The sequence below is a fragment of the Calliopsis andreniformis genome, chromosome 12 (genome assembly GCF_051401765.1).
Source record: "Calliopsis andreniformis isolate RMS-2024a chromosome 12, iyCalAndr_principal, whole genome shotgun sequence".
Lineage (NCBI taxonomy): Eukaryota > Metazoa > Arthropoda > Insecta > Hymenoptera > Andrenidae > Calliopsis > Calliopsis andreniformis.
In genome coordinates, this window is record NC_135073.1 from 2,479,908 (window position 1) to 2,500,197 (window position 20,290).

General features: G+C 33.2%; 1 protein-coding gene across 8 annotated transcripts in view; it reads left to right on the top strand.

The window, feature by feature from the left end:
• Smr (nuclear receptor corepressor smrter) overlaps window positions 1-20,290 on the top strand; it is a 98,838-nt gene that overhangs the window by 69,249 nt on the left and 9,299 nt on the right. The window lies entirely within an intron of this gene.

Sequence of the window (20,290 nt, forward strand, 5' to 3'; positions counted from 1 at the left end):
AAAAACATGAAATTTATTTAATTTCCTAATCACAGATCTCAAGTGTATATTCCTCAACCAGTCAACAGTTTTCTCTAAATAAAAAAAATGATTACATCCTAACTTCTAAGTCGACCATGTATCCCTAAATAATCTTCACTCTCGTAAATCCAGAGGATAGGATTCGAAAAGATTCCACGTCGATTTCTCGATTCGATGATATCACTGACCGCGAACAATCGACTGGGCACGATAAGAGTAGCGAGTTTCGCGATAAGCAGCGAGTCTGATGTCGCGATTGCTCGTGATTTGAACGCCAGGAAATCAGCAGCAGTGTTATCACCAGCCAACTCGCAGATTCGCCCGCTTTTTCGAGCGGTTTCCGACGTCCTTCGGGCTTTCCTCCTCCAGACAGTTCCAGCCACTCCTGTGCAGCATACCCCAACCCTTAACCACCGAAGAACCGCCCCCGACGAATCGAGGTTCGCGGTTCTGGCTCGATTCATGGGATTGCACGTGCGCCTAGTGTTGTTTGCGATCCGCGTGGAGGATCGCGGGTACCTTCTTTCTTCCTCTCTGCCCGCGTTTATCATTTTTTGCTCCTTTTTGTTCCTTAGCATCGATGGGATCCTCTCTTTCTCCCCATCATTATCTACTCCTGTTGCTGGCCCCCTTCCTTGTTAACGGAGCTTGAACAGGGGAAGACGGTGTTGAACACTGGCCAATGTTGCGACGTAATAAGAGAGAGAACTGTCGTTTGCCACCACGAAACCGGGAAGATTTGTTTTTCCCTCACTGTGATCGACACTGGCGAATTATACTGAGGAATGTAAAGAAAGAGGGAGAACGGTTTCATGTTGGTTCAATTGTTTCTACGAGTATTCGTGATTTTTCTTTCTCGTTTTCAGGTTTCCATCAGTAAGTTTGTTTTACTGGATCTTGTTTCTCTGTGTCTGTTACTTTCCTTGGATATGCTTGCACTCATTATTTTTCGATTCTTCTCCCGTATTGACGGCTTCTCTTTATTTCCATCGTGTTCTTTTCTTGTTACTTTATCCCTCTTGTTAATTGGGATTGAAAGAAGAAGGAAAGTTGGAAAATTAGAGAGATATGATGAGAGACCTAACTTTATGGGACAAAAAATTAACGATATTATAAAACAGTTTAATTTAAAACATTTTATGGGTATGAAATTCTTAATTAGAAATTAAACGTTTAATTTTTAATGTGCAGTAAATATAATTACACAAAAGTAGTAATAAATGTAATCACACAAGGTAATCTTTTAACTTTTAAATAGCAAATATTAATCTTACTTTCAAGTGTCAAAATTGAACTTGTATTAATTTACAATTAATTATAACGTAACTGGCAGACGATGGACTGGTTATTATAAGGTTTTAGAAATGTATCCTTTTTCTTGACTTGTTCCTGCGATGATTCGTACTTAGATATTTTACCTTGGTCGAATGATGTAGGAAAAGAGGATGAGTCTTTGTAAAAAAGACCAAACACAACAGAAAATGTCTACATATAAAAATAATACAAAATTAATATCATACAGATTCCATGTATGTTATTACAATGTATAGAAAGTATAATTGAATCAGTGAGTTGAAGAACTGTTAAATAATAGCGATGATGAAGGTAATAATTTTTGTGTCTTCAAATTTTTTATATTTCGATATATTTAATAGAAATAATGAAGTGAAGTATTACACAGTTCATTACAATAATGACAAAGTCAGAATTTTTATAATAGGATACCGTATTCTTTATAGTTGATATTGTGGTAGGTCAGAAAGAGGCGGTTCATCAAAGCCAAACAGTCGTAATAAAGGAACGAATTCAATTTTTGTTTACTACACATGCCTGCTAACAATTACTAGTTCTGACAGTGAGTGGTAGATGTGGTTGAAATAACTAATCTCACGTTTGTGAGGGAAGTAAATTATTTATAGGATATTTATATAGTCCTTCTAATGCCTTACTACGTATAATGCCTTATACGTATTTTTGATTTTACTTGCTTTCAAATGTGTTTTCAAAATCAGCAGTCTGAGTAATTTCACATATAACCACTTCTCGAGCTTAGTTTTAAAGATACACACAAAAATATTTTCAAAATTACACGTTGCATTTTTACAGTTTGTTACAAGATTGGGATAGTTTTCGTCTAGGTTTGGGTTAGATAGCTTTGTATCAAAAGTTTGATTCGGGTTTGGTTAGGTCTGATATTCGTGAACAGGGGAAAAAACAAATCGGAGTGAGTCAGAGCAGGATTTGTTTAAGAGAACCTCCGGCCAGCGGGGTCCAACAACTTGTTCATGTTTTGGCCTCTGCTGCGACTACTATGCTCTCCAGCATTCCCAACGGAAATTTTTAGTAAATTATTGGACATATCTTCAACCACGGATGTTGACTGGGCTAATTTCTATCAAGAATTATGTGCATTATAGATTGAAGAAATAGTCCAAATTAGAGACGAAAAAATAGGAAAATTTAAGTATCGAAAACCATCTTACTACTGCCAAAACCTGTGGGTGAAGATGTGCTTAAATTAATATATTGTAGATATTTACTTCATATCTATATAACATTTTTAGGTCACTTAAATTTTTGCAAATTTAAACGTACATGAAGATTTTAAACTAATAAAAATTAACAAATTCTTCAGTATTTTCCCCGCTTTGTTGCGTATAACTTCATACGCAAATACTTCATTTTCTAAAACAAGCTTTCATAAGTGTAAAATATTTAATGAAATCACTTAAAAATTTTCCAAAAATACATAATTTTGTACTCCAATTTGATCATCGAAATGAACACTTCGCGAAAACTTCTAAAATACACAACAGAACGGTTCGTAAGAAGTGGACACTAAAGAAAGCAAATGAAGTTAGCAGAAATGCTAACACGTTAGGTAGACAGGTTAGCTAGAAACCTAGAAACGAAGATTCGCAGTTTGTATCGTAGCAGTGTAGCGATTAGAGACTCTGAATACCCGAAAACAGGTATTCAGATGGGAGAGAAGAGAGGTTCGAGAACGATCTTCTCGGGAGATGCGTCTTTTCCCTGTTTCCTCTCTCTTTCTCTTTCTCTCCCTGCTCACTGATGTTTTTCATCAAATTAACTCGCGGGCACGAGTACTCTTTCTCCGTAGTGTTTGCATAATATCGTTTATAATTCACGTTGCGCTGAATTCCACTTTATTCCCGCGCGCGCGGCCCGCTCGTTTGCTCGATCCTCCCCGCTTTTGACCCTCGACTACCCTTTTATCAATGAGGGAGAGGGGTATCTTACCGTTTCCCTCTCTATGTTCCTCTTTTTTTTTCAAATTCCGCGTTGGGGAATCTCGTTTCTCTGCTTTCTCATTCGAAGAGAGGAGCCTTGTATCGTGTGGTCGCCAGCAAACAGAAGGATATATCGTTTTGATGTCGCGACCAACTCGGTTTTTCTCTTTCAAATGCTGGTTTCGTACTTTTCTCTGTCCTCTTGCAGATGCCCCAGGATTCTTTCCGCGGACCCCCTTCATGGTTCTCGGTTGGACACTCGATATTTTTCAAGATCGACCAGATACGAATTTATGCTGCCTTGATTTAATTGAAACTGCCGATGATACCGATTTACGAAAACTAGAAAATATAAAAGGGGTCTTTATTTGAGATTCTGTTGTAGTTCGACTTTGTTCGGTGTATAGGTATTAGAGAAACCTGCGAAAACTCTTTTAACGAAGACCAATCGTGACTTTCGTTCATTGGATGTTTTATGCTTTTGAGGATAGGTAACGAATTGTCACTTTTTATAGCTAATGAAAATCGGTCATTTGCGTTAATGCTCTCACATTTTGAAAATGTAAGTTTTTATTCGAGATAAAATATATTTATTAAGCGGTCAGTAAATTACGACCCATGGGAAACATTTAGCTTGTCATTGTTTTTGTCTGATCTATAAGTTGAAGATAATTTCTGCACTTTTAAAATAGTATCTATAGAAAAATTGTATTTATCTAATTAGTAAACAGGTATTACAAATTACTGCACTAACAAATATATTTCAATCTCTTCAATTCAGTATTTGTGGGAACAATTTTTATTTTGTAAGTATCTATCTCTTTTAGAAATAAGACGAGAGATAAAATTATACCTATTTGAAGTTTATTGCAATTGATATTCATTAACAACTCTAAAACTGCAAATGGAAAAGTCTTTGCCTGCGATCGTTGCTAGAGAAAGATTGATACTGAAAACTATTTATTTATCGAAGATTGAGTGACTCACAAATGTAAAAGCTATACTAGTGTACTATTTTTTTTATTTATTTTTTTTTTAAATTTTGAATTTTATCTTTAACTCTTGTCTAGGTTCGTTAATTTTCATATAAAAACTTCAATATTTTGTTCAATTTGTTGTTTTTAGTTTTTCTGTCTATTTGATCAAAATCTTGAATGTAGTAAACATGCAACTAATAGTAACGTTATTTCGTAACAGTTGGTTTCTTTAGATGAGAATGAAGAAGGGGTGCATTATTTTTTGTAAGCAGTTTTATACGTATACATTAATGGGTACGCCCTTTTGGAAAGTTTTACTATTCTTTCACTTCGTTTTTTCATACTATCTTGTTGTATTTATTTTACAGCCTGAATCACTATTTTTATTGTATTGTTTTCGATACGTTGATTCTTCTACTTTTTTTAATTATTTTATTGGAGTGATTTTTATTTTATCATGGCAAACCCAATACGGATAAAAGATGCTAACCTTTCAGTCTGTATACGTTATAGTCTTTCGTCTCAGTTCTCACATTTAACTGATATGTACATTATAAAAAAATATATTTTTCATGAGCATAATTATTCAAGTATTACAAGTATAACATTAATTTTTTAATAAGTTTTTCTCAGTAAATAAAACTCGTCAGATTGAATAAACCAATATTTGAAAAGTTTCAAATCTTTCGATCTTTCAAAAAAATAATGTATATGAAGCAACTTTAGTTGTTAGTATCTCGTAAATTACTGACTGCATATCTCGAGAAGAGGACATTGATTTCTTGGATTTATTTTGCACACTGATCTAATACAGAATTATTAAAAAGTAAATGTTAAGAAGAATGTGTGTAACATGAAGGAAAAAAAGTAGAACTGACATGAACAATAGCGAATTTATAACAGGAAATTCTGCATCTTAAAAAAGGGATTCCCATGCTTGAGAACTTTGATAGCCTGCAATAAAGCAGTATCTTGTCAGGTTTATAGCCATAGGTAAGCAAGGGTGATGATAGAGGGTGAAATAATTAAATATGAAATACAGCAGAGATCTAAGACAGAAAACTACAGATTCAAGACGCATCATTTGTCTGCTGGGTAAACAAATGATTATGATCCTGTCATCAGTAATTTAACACGTTTAGATTAAAATGCAAACTCAACGATTAGAATGTATAGAAAAATTAGTCTAAGTTGACCAGTGGATCGTTAATCGCGAAATAGACACGGAACCCAGGAAGAACGCGTCGCCACCAATTCAGAATGGGACATGGCGATTACGTACATTTCCCAGGAGGCCGAGTGGCTTCAAACAGGAGTTAACAAAACGCGGGGTCCCTCTATCCCTTCGTTGTTTCCTCTTCTGTTAGCTCCCCTGATACCCCTTGCATCGCGATCGAAAGCACAAGTACTACCATCGTTTGCACGGCAATTAGTATCACTCTCGTCATTGCTGATAATAATCGTGACGATTAATGGTATATTCTACGATTAAATCCATTTATTCCGGGTTAAGACGTCATTCGTTTGTTGTTTTTTCGAGATCGATTTAAGAACTACTTCTCATTTTTCTCAGTGTATTTTACACATTTGATCAATTACTGATCGCTGAAATAAATTAATTGTAAATTAACAAAGAATAATCTACGTTGTGTAATTTATTCTCATGTGATTTTATTGAAATCTTTTTTAATCATTTATGAACAGACTTATATTTGAGTTGGAGTAGTAAATAAATCAGATGAATTTAAGAGAGTAAGTGATAAATACTATATAATAGAATAACAATGGAAACAGATTTATATAAAAATAAATACTATCATTTATTATTGTTATTTCCTTAATCTATAATTATCAATAGTGGATGTATGGTTAATAATTTAAATTTAGGTATAGAATCTGATTTAAAACTTAAACAATAAAGTTTAATTTCAAAATTGAATCTAAGTATGTTAGAATTCAGTCTTCGAATTGAAGCCGAATTTGATTACGTAAATTGGTTGTTAAAGAATGTTACAATAATGTTTTATTATTATTACTAAAATTATTTCTGTTGTAGTAGCAACTTTGTTTCATGTACCACATACTAAGTTTTTAGCGAGTACAAAAATATCAAAGGACATATCGTCGAATAGTAATTTAAAGACCTAATCCAAACCTATACCTAGATACAACCTAGAAGATACAGATCTAAACCTAGACATAATCCAGACCCAGACCTGGATTTAGACCCAGACGTAAATCTAAACCTAAAAGCTGCCCAGAATTAAACGTAAACGTAGATTTACACGGGAACATCGTGAATAAAATTATTTAAAATAAAAATTTGAAAAAGAAACCTGTCGAGAGTTTCGAACCCGAGGACCTGCAGATTGAGTCATTACCTATTTGCATTCAGTTTTCGGACTTCCTTATAAATTTGTTCAATTAAACCATATTTTCTGGAGGAACTCCAATTGTTTGTATATAGTGATAATAATTATTGATGGAAAATTATTTATAAACCATCTTTACTTGCTACATTTTCCTCTATGCAAGGATCACTGACACTGAATCTATCGTACCGTTTACATCGGGTGTGAGACGTCGTAAGTATTCATTAGCCATGTTATTATTTATACATTTCATAAACAATAAACGACATGTATCATAATATAATAACGAAAACATCATAAGGATATGCGTTTTTCTTAAGGCCACTCGTTTGAAGGCCCAATTTCGCACAAAATGTAGTCTAACTAGGAATGTTATTATTTCGTTTATAACGTAAAAATTTAAAATTCTATTTTATCCGTATTTTGTATTTTGGTTCATAGTAGTCGCATATAAATTCGTGAATCGATCGATCAACATTTAGTTAGTGAAAACAACGAAAGCATACTATCTTTTAATATATTTTTGAAACCCCCCTTGATATGAATTAGAGCCGATATAGAAAGTATATATCGAATATTTTCGACTACTCTGCAATCCTGCCAAGTTTCAACAAAATCGGAGACTTACACCTCTCGATGTTCCCTTGTTAGACCTAAACCTAAAAACTTCAACACACATGACGAACATGAATTGCGCGAAATGTCTTTTTGACAATGTATCCATTCTACGAAGTGTATTTTCTATGTAGTTTCTTTCAAGAAATGTCCATTTTCAATGAAGTGGTCGAGTACCCCTAATGTCCTATAATGTCAACGTGCTATCATATACAACGTGATAGCGTGTAATTTCATGTGGCCTGCTGTTAATGTTTTTCTATCTTAACTCTTTGACGCAGTTTATTGCGGATATAGTAAAATTGTCGCGCTCCGCAATAAGCACTACAGCTGATCGCCGTTTGAATTGTTAGAATCGAGTTGATACGATATGGAGTCAGGAAGCAGCCCTTTAGGGCTCTCGTATAATCGGGAACAGAAGTGTACACATTGGAGGAGAGGTCCGTATCGCTGGCTGGAATCCCAGGGAGACGAAAGAACGCTCTCGCGGTTTAATGCTCCGAGCTCGATCGAGACAAGCTGAGCAAACACTTTTCGCGATATTACTAGGATCCGTACCGGGCTCTCTGCGCCCCCCGCCCCTCTCTTTCTCTCTGTCTCCCTTTCCCTCCATCGTCTCTCTCCTCTACACGCTCTTTTCCTCGCTATTTCATTTTTAATGAAATAAATAGTCACCTACTCGGGAATTCATTTATTCCCTTTTCGTGTTCCATCGACCCATATGATATAACCTCTTCCTCTTCATCTTCCATCTAGAATTTTAAGTGAACCCTCTCATTGTTCGATTTTTAATTGGTGAATCAATTAAATTTATTACTCAGGGAGATTGCAATGAGATTCATGAATCCAAAACATGACTTGGGAGCTCAATCGATGTTATTACAGCATTGATTTTAACTATATTATCAGTAAGTAAGGATGAATTTATTTGTATCGCTGGGATGTATTTCAGTATTAGCATGCATATATGTAAGTTGCTTTGTACTTTGTGGATAATATTCAAATACTTGAGAATTTAAGTGATATCCGACTTTATATACACCAATAATTAAAGTAGGTATTGAAATAATCGAAATACAGAATAGATAAAAGAAAATAAAAAAAAGATAGATGTAACATATAGTTTTAACCTTCCTTTTACTGCAATAAAATTGTAACAAATAGTTGTAGCCTTATTTAATTCTTTTAGTGCAATAAAATAGACGTAAAAAGAACCTGTAATCTCGTTTTCAAAATACTATTGACATTTAGGTGTATAATAACTTCACAAAAATGTAAGTGGTTTTAAAAAATTAATATAAATTACTGTAAAATTATTGTTTAAAGAATTATTTAAAGATAGTTAAAGATTAATATAAAATAAATTTTTTTAAACTGAGCAACTAAGCTACATATTTTGAGTATCAAAAGTCTATGAAATTTTAAAGTACGAGAAATACGAAAATTTTGATAACTGATACTTCATAGATTCTATTGAACGTCTCATTCATATGAAACGTCTATCTCCATTTCTGTGCCTTCATCGTGTTCTTATTTCAAATGAACAGAAATTGATTTTGAAACTAATGTTCCATTATATTTATTATTTGGGGAGATAACCGAATCTGTCGTATTTAACATAAAAAAAGCTTTGTATTTTCTTATTAACTTTTCCAAGTAAACAAAACCTGATGATAGACCTAATTTTCTATTATTTATTGGAGAAAAGTTGAGGAAATTACGGTCACAATAAAATATACCTTTCTCATATGCATGCTTCCGTTTCATTCAATATTATTGAATAATTTCCAATCGGAAGGCCCACGAGCTTATATTATCACACGGTGATTAAAAAGCTTGGTGTAGATAAAAAATAAGTTTCTATTATTCTCAAAAGGAAGTTTGTAATTTTCTGTAGAAATATTGTATTTGTCAGAATTAACGAAATTTTTAGAAGTAATTCTTCTGTTAAAGGTAGTCTGCCTGTAGATGTGAACACAACTCGGTTATTAAGTAGTTGTCTACACTTTAATGATCATTGAATGTTTTGTTCTCACTTTTACCCTGTGCAGTTCAAGCTGCTTTCGTCGTTTCGTTCCAGCTAGTCTATGTTTATTTGTTTACTTTCGATTTGGTCGAGTCAGAGTTGATATACGATCGGCTGGTATGAAATACGCTGTCGATATAGGACCGCAAAAGGTTAATTTACTATATCCTTTTTATTGTATTATAGATACATCATCTGAAGGTATACTTTCTATTTTAATACCAGATTTAGAAATATATGAATATACACGACCTTCGACAATAGGTGTCAGAAAAAGGGTGACTTTACATGTCAAAATAGGAAGAAAATCAGGAATAATCAGGAATTAAGACTTCGTTTTAAAGTTATTAGCTGTTGTAGAGAAAATGTCTAAAAATTTAGGTGAAATGTGTCTGACTCAGGGCTTATTCTACTAGCTTTGCTATGTTTGACTTGAGACTTATTTTACTAGCTTTGCTGTGTCTGATTTGAGACTCATTTTACTAGCTTTGCTGTGTCTCACTAGAGATATATTCTACTGACTTTGTTATATCTGATTTGGGATTTACTGTACTGTCTCGGGACTTCTAACTTCGTTGCGTTTGACTTAAGACTTATTTTACTAGCTTATTATGAAATAGAAGAAGTATCTCTCTTAGAGAATAGGTATTTTAATAATATGAAACTAGGAGCTGCAGCAACTGTTCGAAAGAGCCGCACGTAGCTCATAAGGTACAGTTTTGCCACTATTAGAATGGTTTGTCTAAAACCTGTTCCGATACCTAACTCATGTCCTAATAATATCGTAACTCTTCAAAAACCCCATCATCGGTAGATCCAAAGATACGATAAAATGAATAAAATAATATGTTTGAGCGACGAAAGGTCCTTCAATCGTATAATCATCCATCTCATAAATTATTTACGTAGAAAAGGATTTTTATCCACCTAGATCGACTATGATTCGCGCAGCGTATACCGCGAGAGATTGTTCAACTCGATGGGAAACGCGCCGTCTATTCATTCGCTTCGTTGGCGATTCGCTTTTTCAAACGTGCGTATCGTTCGACATCAGCGTGGACGGTTATTCGAATGAGAGAGCGTCACGAGTGGCGTCGCTAATGATGCCGCATAAATAAATGTTGCGGTACGCGTGTGTCTGTAATCATGCACCGGTTGCCATATAATAAATGGATAGGAAAATTGAATGCCCGGGGAAAAGCGCGTGTCGGGAGCGGGCTAGTCTCCACCGCTGGAATTTGAACGCGTGTTTCAGCGTGGGCGGAGAGGGACTCGGCTTCCGGTGGAAGGGTGAGTTCGAGAGGGGCTAGAGGTAACGTTTGGCCATTTTGTAGGGGGTGTGAGACGAACGGGGAGGGGGTTGGTTCATCGTCAGGGAGAAAGGCCTGGGCTCTACGCGCGAGCTAATTAGCGTCTTGATTTACTTAATCCCAATTAATGCCTTTGCCTGCAACAGCTCTCTCGCGTTCCTCTGCGCATTAGACGGCAAGAGAGGGCCGAATTCGACGCGTTCTCACTGTGCAAATAACGGATTATCCATGTGCGGTTACACACACCGCGCTATGGTTAATATACTCTCGTCTGCTTGTTCGTATATTTCGTACAGGGTGATCTGAAAAACAGGGTTGAAAAGGTTTTTTCGGAGGTGCTTGAGGAAATTAGGCGAACGTTTCGACGTAATTTTCTTGTGGAAGAGTTATTGCATTCAGATTAGTGAAGATGAGGTTTTATTTATTTAAAGACTAATGGGGTTTATTTTTTGCAATAGAAATTAGTGTCTCTATGTGTTATACACGTTATAATTATAATTATTACGCGTTGAATTTTCTTGCGGAAGAGTTACTGCATTCAGATGGATGAAGATGGGTTTATTTTTTGCAATAGAGGTACTAACGCGTTATAATTATAATTATCACGCATTGAATTTTTTAATTAACCCTACAAAGAGTATGTAATAAACTTTCTGAAAACGTAATCATTCATTTGCGGAAGACGTACATTACAAGGTATAAAATAGCAGTATTTCAGTATTTATCTACATTCACTATTTGTTTGGTTTATAGTACATCTACTGAAAATTGTGAAGGAGTACATATAAATGAATTTCTATTCCATATACGTCGTAACTAATAAATAATATTAATATTCGGTAGTCCCTCGCTATAAGTTTGTCGTTATATGCATCATATCTCAGAAGTATTCTCTAACTTCTCTAAAGCTGTCAAGACAGAATGAATTACCCTCCTATGAATCAAAGCGTTTGGGACAATAAGGACATAAGCCATATATTAACAAAAGTCGAGAGATCTACGTAGAAACAAGCTCCAAGATGATTACAAACAATTTAGCAGAAATTGTTAAAAAAATAATAAAATTAGTAACACTGTGCTTAAAAATCGTTTGCCTAATTTAAATATTTACATTATTTCGAGTCAATATCGTCTTAAGCCACACACTATTAAACATGGCGGATAAGCAGGAAGCTGCGCTTACACAGAATCTACATAGATGAAAATGCATTACACAGTATAAATTTAATAAATTTTTACTTGTTTTCAGGATTTAATAAAAACCTTTGAAGTGATTTTTCTCAATAAACATACCTCTTACACTTTATAAGCTTGTAACAAATAAGAACTGTACTCGCCTTCGGGAACGCTGAGGCTATCTCAGTGAAAGTTTACACTTCAAAAAGAGAGAAAAAAGGAATGGAAATTCCACTGCCAATCTTTTCCTCCATCACTCAATTGTTAGCAAGCCCTTAATTGAATTGGATTATTAGAAAAATACATTAGCTTTCTTGCTCGTCCCGATGGCGAACGGGGAAAGGGGTCGTGCAAACACGGGATCGTTGCGGATGGCAGTCTGGAAAACGGATTGAATCCGGTCTGAATGTGATCTAACTGTGTAAACAATGTTTCTGATAATCGAAGGGAGGGTATGGTCGCCGGGGTTGGAAACGTAATCGTATGAAATGACAATTCATTGCCGGATCAGTGGAGTATCCATCTCTGTAATCAATATTCGAGGATCGTTATTAGGATAAATTCCATATTGGGACTGGTGTCCTCGTACTTCGGGCGTTACATGATCGATTTACACGTCGGCGTTACGCGTTTAAGATTTGACGTCTCGCGTATACCGATTACAGATTCGTGAAAACCGCGGGCACGCGTCTATTTGCTTTTAATCGGTTTTATCGAAACTTCGCTGTTACGTGATCTCATAAATAAGCGAACAGAAAAACGATCCAATACAAAGAAGAGGAAGAACCATCCCCTCGTTCATCCTCGTTCGTACCTCTTTTTTGATTATTCGCTTTAATTTCCACTTCTGCCGAAATGGATTTTATCCGCTGAGCGTGGAATACTAACAATCTACGCGCTGAAGTTTATGAATTATTATATGAAAAAGGAATTAAAGTAACGCGGTGTGTACACGATTGAAAAGGAATATGCATTTTCTAAAATCGACGCGAATGATGAAAATAAATTTAACGGGATAAAGTAATTGGGGAAAATCTGCGATCAGGACAATGTAAATTTTAATCCTGTACACGTTGAATCATATTTTTGGAATTATGACAAGAGTTTTATGTTTCGATGACTTTTTCGTTCGGGAGGGAAGGGGGGCATATTACAACTTTTAGAGAGGGGTTTATAAAGGATAGCTATTTTCAATCCTTGGTCCAGAGTAATATGATTTTTGAAGAAGAAAAATATTAATAAATCGAAAATAATAATTTTCTTAAGTATTTGTAGAAATTTATCCTAGTACATGAAATAATGAAATCTGGCCTAAAGACAAAAAACTAACGGAAGTTCGTGAAATTAGTAATTATTTATATGTGAGACAGATAGAGACTAAATTGAAAAAATTAACAAAGTTCGGATAGTAAAATGTGTTTCATATTGAGGAAGATACGATCATTTATTTTTAATCGATTATTTTACTGATTTCACAGAGCGTTTTCAATTTTAACTGTTTAGCTGTTTACGTTCTATGTAGATACAAGTATATCTAGTGAAAATAACTACATACGAGAAACGTACATGTATGGAATAAGTAACAAAGAAAAACAAATCCTACTACAAATTGGTCTATACATATGTGTACGTATGTGTAGTCCTACATTTCAATTGTTTACTATATTTATTGAATTTTAGTTTCTGTTTTAATAGCCAAAGTGAAACAATAAAAAAGTACACAGTGAAGAATTTCCATTTAAAACACGATCCTCACAGTTAGGGTATTACTAAAATTGTTATCCATGTACTTACATGTAAATACCTACTTAACGTGGCAATGAGAGATTTAAGATATTAAAAATTACAAGACTGTATTATTGTAAAGCAAATTTTAACTTCTTCTTTTGTTTGATTCTTTCTCTTTTTAGTACACTTTTAATTTAGAAAACAGAAACCATACATATACATTGATTAAAAATTTTATAATATATGATTGTAATATATTGTAATGTATAGACTTGTATAGAACGCATTAAATAATGGGGAATGAAAGAATTAAGAAGAATGGAATACATATTTTGCAATTAATAAACTGACAAATCTCATGTTAACGTTGCTTTTTATTCTCCTCGTGAAATATGCAACACGGAGTATTTACTCAATGGTTAATTACCCAGTCCTATCGAACGGTCAATCAGTTTGTTTATTTCATGTAAATACGTTTTTTGTAGATGTATCTGTGCATGATGAATCTGATCTTTCGAAATTATTAAACGATGCAAATGTTCGCATAGTGACTTTTTCATAAATTAAGTAATAGTATTATCACTTGTCTGACCAAATAATTAATATACTATGGTTCAATTAAATAATTAGAAGTTACAGAAATCACTTAGCTATAAATATAAAAAATGGCACACGTTGCAAATTGTTTTGTTTGATACTTTATTGGTATATGTCTCCATAACAAGGTGAACTGACAAAACATATTTTACTTTTATACAAACTTTATATAAAAAATAAACTAACAAGGTAACTAAAAATATTCGACATACATTTTTGTAATTGATTCTTGTCTATCTAAAAGGATGAAAACTGCCCTAAAATTTGGGGTGAAAAACATAAGTGGGTATTTAACTTAATATTTCGGAAAACATTGTAAATAAAAAAAAAGTTTAATGTGGGTGATTATGTATTTTTGAGTGTAAGTTTTACTTATTATTTTTATGTATTTTTAATATTATTTAATATTATTATCATAAACAGAAATGATTATATTAACCTTTCAATAAAAGTCTTACCACAGTTGAATATCATGGTCTACGGTTGGCAAGATGCTGTGTTAAACTACGTTAATTGGGGCTTTTCTTTCCAGCTTACAATTATAACGAATTATTATGCGGCTCTTTGCATCCACTGTAGCAGCGTTTATGTATATCATCAGAATCAAAGAGAATATTTTATTAATCCTGAAACATGGGGACCCGCATAACAGACAATACTTACTTGTTGGTTTAACCCATTCTGTTCACCCTTGGCTGATAACCCAAAGCGAAATTATCATCCGAACATTTTAGTAATTCATTGCTACTAATTATTTAAGAAAGTACTATTTTATGCAGTTTCACCTAACAATTTAATTGAAAAGCTTATAATAAAAACGATCCTTACTACTTTTTTGGGATAGAGGAGTAAAAGAGATATTATAGCATCTTCAATTTTTATTCAGTTGATTAATATTCTGTTTAACTAAATATTTATCATAGTACGTATAGTGCGTTTTGGATGTAATAAATTCGATTACTTATGTTGTGAATCTCCTTTCTAATCACTAGTTTTTGATATGATAAAATTATTCTAATTTTATTACAAAAATTATATAGCACACAGGAAATATACAATATACTCGTTATCAGTTCATTATTGTTCTACTGATTTTATCCATTTATGTCGCTTTATTTATTCTTTGCCTTTCACTTTCATCTTGGACTATATAATTTATTCTCAGAAATATGCCATGTGTTTTCTATAAACTCATTGCTTTCATTTATCGGCTTTTAAACATCTATATGCTGTATTGCAGTTTTAAAACTTCTCCAAATCAGTTTTCCATGCGGGATTAAACATAATTTAAATCATTTGGAATAAATACTTAAAGTAATTCTACTTAAATGAATTCCTTTTGGTCGAATACAATTTGCTAATTTGAATTATTCAGATAAATTCTTATTAGAGAATTGTATTAAATAGTTGTCACTCCAGTTGAGGAATGATACTAAATTTTAGGTTCCCGAAATTACGAATTCCATATTCCTGTTTCAAAGAGTGTTCATTTAATATTCATCTAAAGGTAGTATCGTTCGATCCCTTTTAACAAACTGCTCTAAAGTTTCACCAAATTTAACATCATCCTTCAATATTCATTCTTCCTGAACATAATTTACTATTCAACAAGATTTCTACTTCAAGTCGAAGAAAAGAGATGGATAGGAAACGTCTCTCGAATCATTTCGATACAGATTTGGTTCCTATTTTGGTTTTAACTTTATTTCTCTGGTATCAAAAATAATTTAACCTATATAGTTTTCTTATTTTAACATTTTTATTTTTGTAGTTTGTGTCATTTAACTTTACCTGATCTAATTATTTGCCAATAGCAAAATCTTTAATTCTAGTAAATGTTATTGCATACGTATTACACATATTTCTGCTTTCAAATCATATGCACCAGGTGTAGCCATTTACACGTATCACGCGACGCTTGGCGTGACCCCCATGTGGGTCATGGATATGGAAACAATTGTAACCGTGATATGATCAGTAAGATATTTTTCTGGTAATCAAAACTTACTTTCTGATAGAAGTAAAATTTTATTCAAATATTTTCTCATTGCATACTTATAATATATCTATCGTTGAAGTTTTCTTTTTGTACCTTAAAGGTTTTTGCCTTTATCCATTTTGGAACTAGTAAGACATATACGTCCCACTTATTTTTTTCTGCTGTTGCATCTAGAATGTTAATGGAAGTTGGGTTAACAAAACAAAAAAAGACTTTTGTCCAAAAAAACCCAAATAGAACCAATCGATTACGAAAGGGTTAACAAAATAAACAAGTTTATCTCTATAAACCGTTTCAAAATTAAAACAGATTTTGAAAAATATTTCATTTCGTTTTTAAGAATATTACAGGTTTCTAAAATAAACTTTTATGAATAGCATCAGCAATAATACACATTATCAGTGAAAATCGTAAGATATTCTTAATATAGTAGGTATTTTCTTATTATAGACTCATTGTTATCTTTATTATTTTCGAAATTATGTTTTTATTATGTCCTTTATCAAGTAAAACGAGTCACTCAGCGCAGATAATGAATCAGTCTCATCGTTAGTAGTTGTCATCGATAATAAATATCGAATTTGTATCGAATAAACATTGTAATTTGCTAATTTCATTAAATGTTGAAACACTTTGTTCGAATTATCGAATAAGATTAAAGGAGAGCAAAAAGTAAGGATTCTTAACGCGTACTTAATCCATTGAAAGCAGTGAAAGACAGCGAAATTTGGTTAACAAAGAAGAGCGATTGAAAATTTCGTTCCGAGGATAAAGTCCCAAAGCGGCCATTTTCTAGCACTGTTCGCGAGTCCACTTCCGAGGTCTGGCTACTTCCATCTTAATGTGATTCACAAAGCGTCAGGGAAATGAATTTCGACGGAAAAATCGCTTGCAAAATTAACCGAAGGCATTCGAATGAAACGAAAGGAACGGGGTGCTCTCATGGTAGCTTTAGTGAAATATTCAAGGTGTGACCCCCTGTCGCCGCTCCATTTCGACCGAGCTTAATTAGCGCGTGGCTAAATGTCTCTCTTACATGGGACAGTTTCTTTTTCCTTCCTCCCCTTCCCCTGCTCGGTTTATTTTCCTCGGTGAAGGTTCTTTGGATTGTGGTCCCTTTATCTCTTTCTTTGTATTCAACACAGGGAGAATAGTTTAGCGAAGATGTTAGTTGATTGTATTGTTCTGTTAGAAATAAGTGTGATAGTGAATCAGGCTTGGACTCATTTTATTGGAAAGGGAATAATAAGTACTATTTATTATATATGTTTTATTATTTTTATTTTACAAATAATATTATTTTGTGTCTAGTTCACATAAATTATTTTCAAATTATTTTTTATTTCAGTTAATTCACTCAAGTAAAATACCCAAAAGTTTGACATGAGAGGTTGTTCAACTAAATTGTTCGTTACACTTAAAATTCAGTAACTTTTACATTGTACCCGCATTTGCTTTTAAAATTGTTTCCGCTTCAAATGCATTGTCAGAATGACATCCGAGAGAGCAAATTCGACGAAGAAGTTGTGAAATTATATTTAAAAAAGCTATGGAAAAATAATTGAGAAATATAAATATGATGGTTAATAGCAACATCATGCAACACTATACTTAAAAAATGAAATAGCAAACACGTTTGAACATCTATGGTACAATTATATTAAATCCTGAAAAATATTTCTTAGTAAACTTAATATAAAATACTATTATATCCCTCAACGTCGAATATCCAATTTTAAGATACAAGGACTGTACTGATACTAAATATATTTAAAATTAATTTGGTGTTAATGGGAATGTAGAAACGAGGTATGACATCTATTCCCAATTTTTCAGTACAAAGTCCTTCATATTTAAATGAGAGCAGCCATAAAAATATATCATATGGAGTCTATCAGACTCTATGTCAATAATTAAGGATTAAATATCTTTTGTAAGTAAAATTGAAAGAATTTTTATCAACCGTTAAATCTTTCCTATCCACTGTGAAATAATTGTTCAGAATAAGCTCATTCGATGATCTCCCATTTACCATTATAATATTAATACCACATCACTCGAAGATTAAGAATCAATTTACACCGTTTCGAACGATGTTTAATTTGGTGCGATAGGGAAACAATTAATCCAATCAATTCTAGCCAAGTTGCATAAAGTTTGTTGATGCTGTACAACACGGCTGAATTATGAGAGACCAATTTCACTCGCTCCCAGGGATTACCTGCCAATCAGTGTCGCGAATATTCTCATGTATGGCATTTATACACACGGTCGCTTGTTACACTCGATTCTTCCTCTGGTACGTGTGTACGTATCCACCGTCCCTTCTGCTTCTCTTGCTCGGTATTCAGCCAATACCATTGGCAGTCGTCCTGCGTCAACAATAATTTTCTCCGCGTTTCGGAAGATGGGAGGGTAACGCGTGACAGGTCTCTGGAGAATAGTATAACGTATACTGTGTTGGGGTTAGATGCATGGAAGGTGCGCGAACCAGCAAATGGTTACAAGCCAGTAGCAATTAACACTAATATTGTGCGTTGCTCTAACTATTATATTGTGGACAGCTGGAAATCTTGAATACGAATCTAGATAAAGAGACTGTGATTACGATATAAGATGTATCTTATTTTGTGTTGTGTACAACATTTGAGCAAATTATTGGAGGATGTATAAATTATTTATACAAAATATTTGTGAGGTATTTTTATGGAAAGTGACTGATAGTGTTCGACAGATATGATGATGACAAAAGCAAATTAACACTTTAGCTACTGGTAAATCCTATTATAAATCTATTAATAGACTTCTGATAGGTGAAATGTTAACTGTCTAGTGGTATGGTAGATTGATAACATTTCGAATAATATAATTTTTAATTCTCGGAAGGCGAATGGTCAGACAGTTATGGCAGAGAAGGACACGCATTAAATTGTTTCTTATGCTTGCTTCTAAACTAATTTTTACACAAGAATTTTATTACTCTTATACGTAATAATCTAATTTTGCTATTCTAACACGTAATAAATTGAATATAAAAAGAATATGAATGTATATAATAATAAGAGTAAAAGAATATTTTTTCTTAAATTTGTAATAAAAGATATTTCTTCTTATAATTGTATGCAATTTATACACAACGTAGTTTTCTCAATAATACCATGAGTATTTTAAATAAGCCAATATATGGGTTAGCACTGTCAGTAGTGACTCTACGTCCGCCGACGGAAGGTTAATATTCAGAACGATAAATATTCATAAACAACTCATAGAAATTAAGAAATTAAAAGGTTATGAATTCTTTATTAACTACTCAATTTTTTTTTAAATAAAATAGTATTTTAATGTACTTTAATTTGGTACTTAATAACTGTTGAGTAAAGCATCGGAATTTTCTCAATGCCTGATAGGCAACATTATAACTTATTTAAGCTCACAATATGATGGTATTGTACATACAACAGCTTACGATTTTTATATAACTTAAAACATAAGAAAATATCAATAAATTTCTGTTTGCCGAAAAAAAACGTCAATTCGAAAAATATATGACAATTCTACAAATTAAAATATACACTTCGCTGTAAGTAATTTTCTAAGGAACAGTAGTTTTCAAATTTTCACTTATTTAGCTGCATAGTTTCAAAGATCTATTAAGTGCTAAATCAAAAAAACAATTTTAAAAGAAACGCATTTAAACAAATTAAAATTATATTCTTGCCTTATCAAACGTAGGCAAGGAGACACGTAATAATATAAAGGATGTTCGACAATGGGTCAAAAATTGCAAGAGATAATTCTACATCTCAAAATAGAACGAAAATTAAAAATGACAAAATTGCGTTTAAAACTTCATTTCAGACATACTAATTCTCGAGAAAACGACCAATGTTCGCAGGAAATCTGTTTGATTTAGTCCACTGACTTCGCTGTATCTGACCTGGTTACTGCACAGTTCACGCATAATTTAGGCGTTTTTTCAACAATCAATAACTGAAACGAAATTTCACACGCACACACGAAATTTCTTGATTTTCGTTTTATTTTAATGTGTAGCAATGCCCCTTCAAATTTCTGGTATCTGTTGTCGAACACTCTGTATGTAATTCCAAAAAATAGGAAAGTAGACGATAGGTTTATTCCGAAAAAGTATCGTACTCGTTATCTGTAACAATGGGACGCTCTTAATTCATTTTTCAGAAAATTTCCAACCCCGCTTGT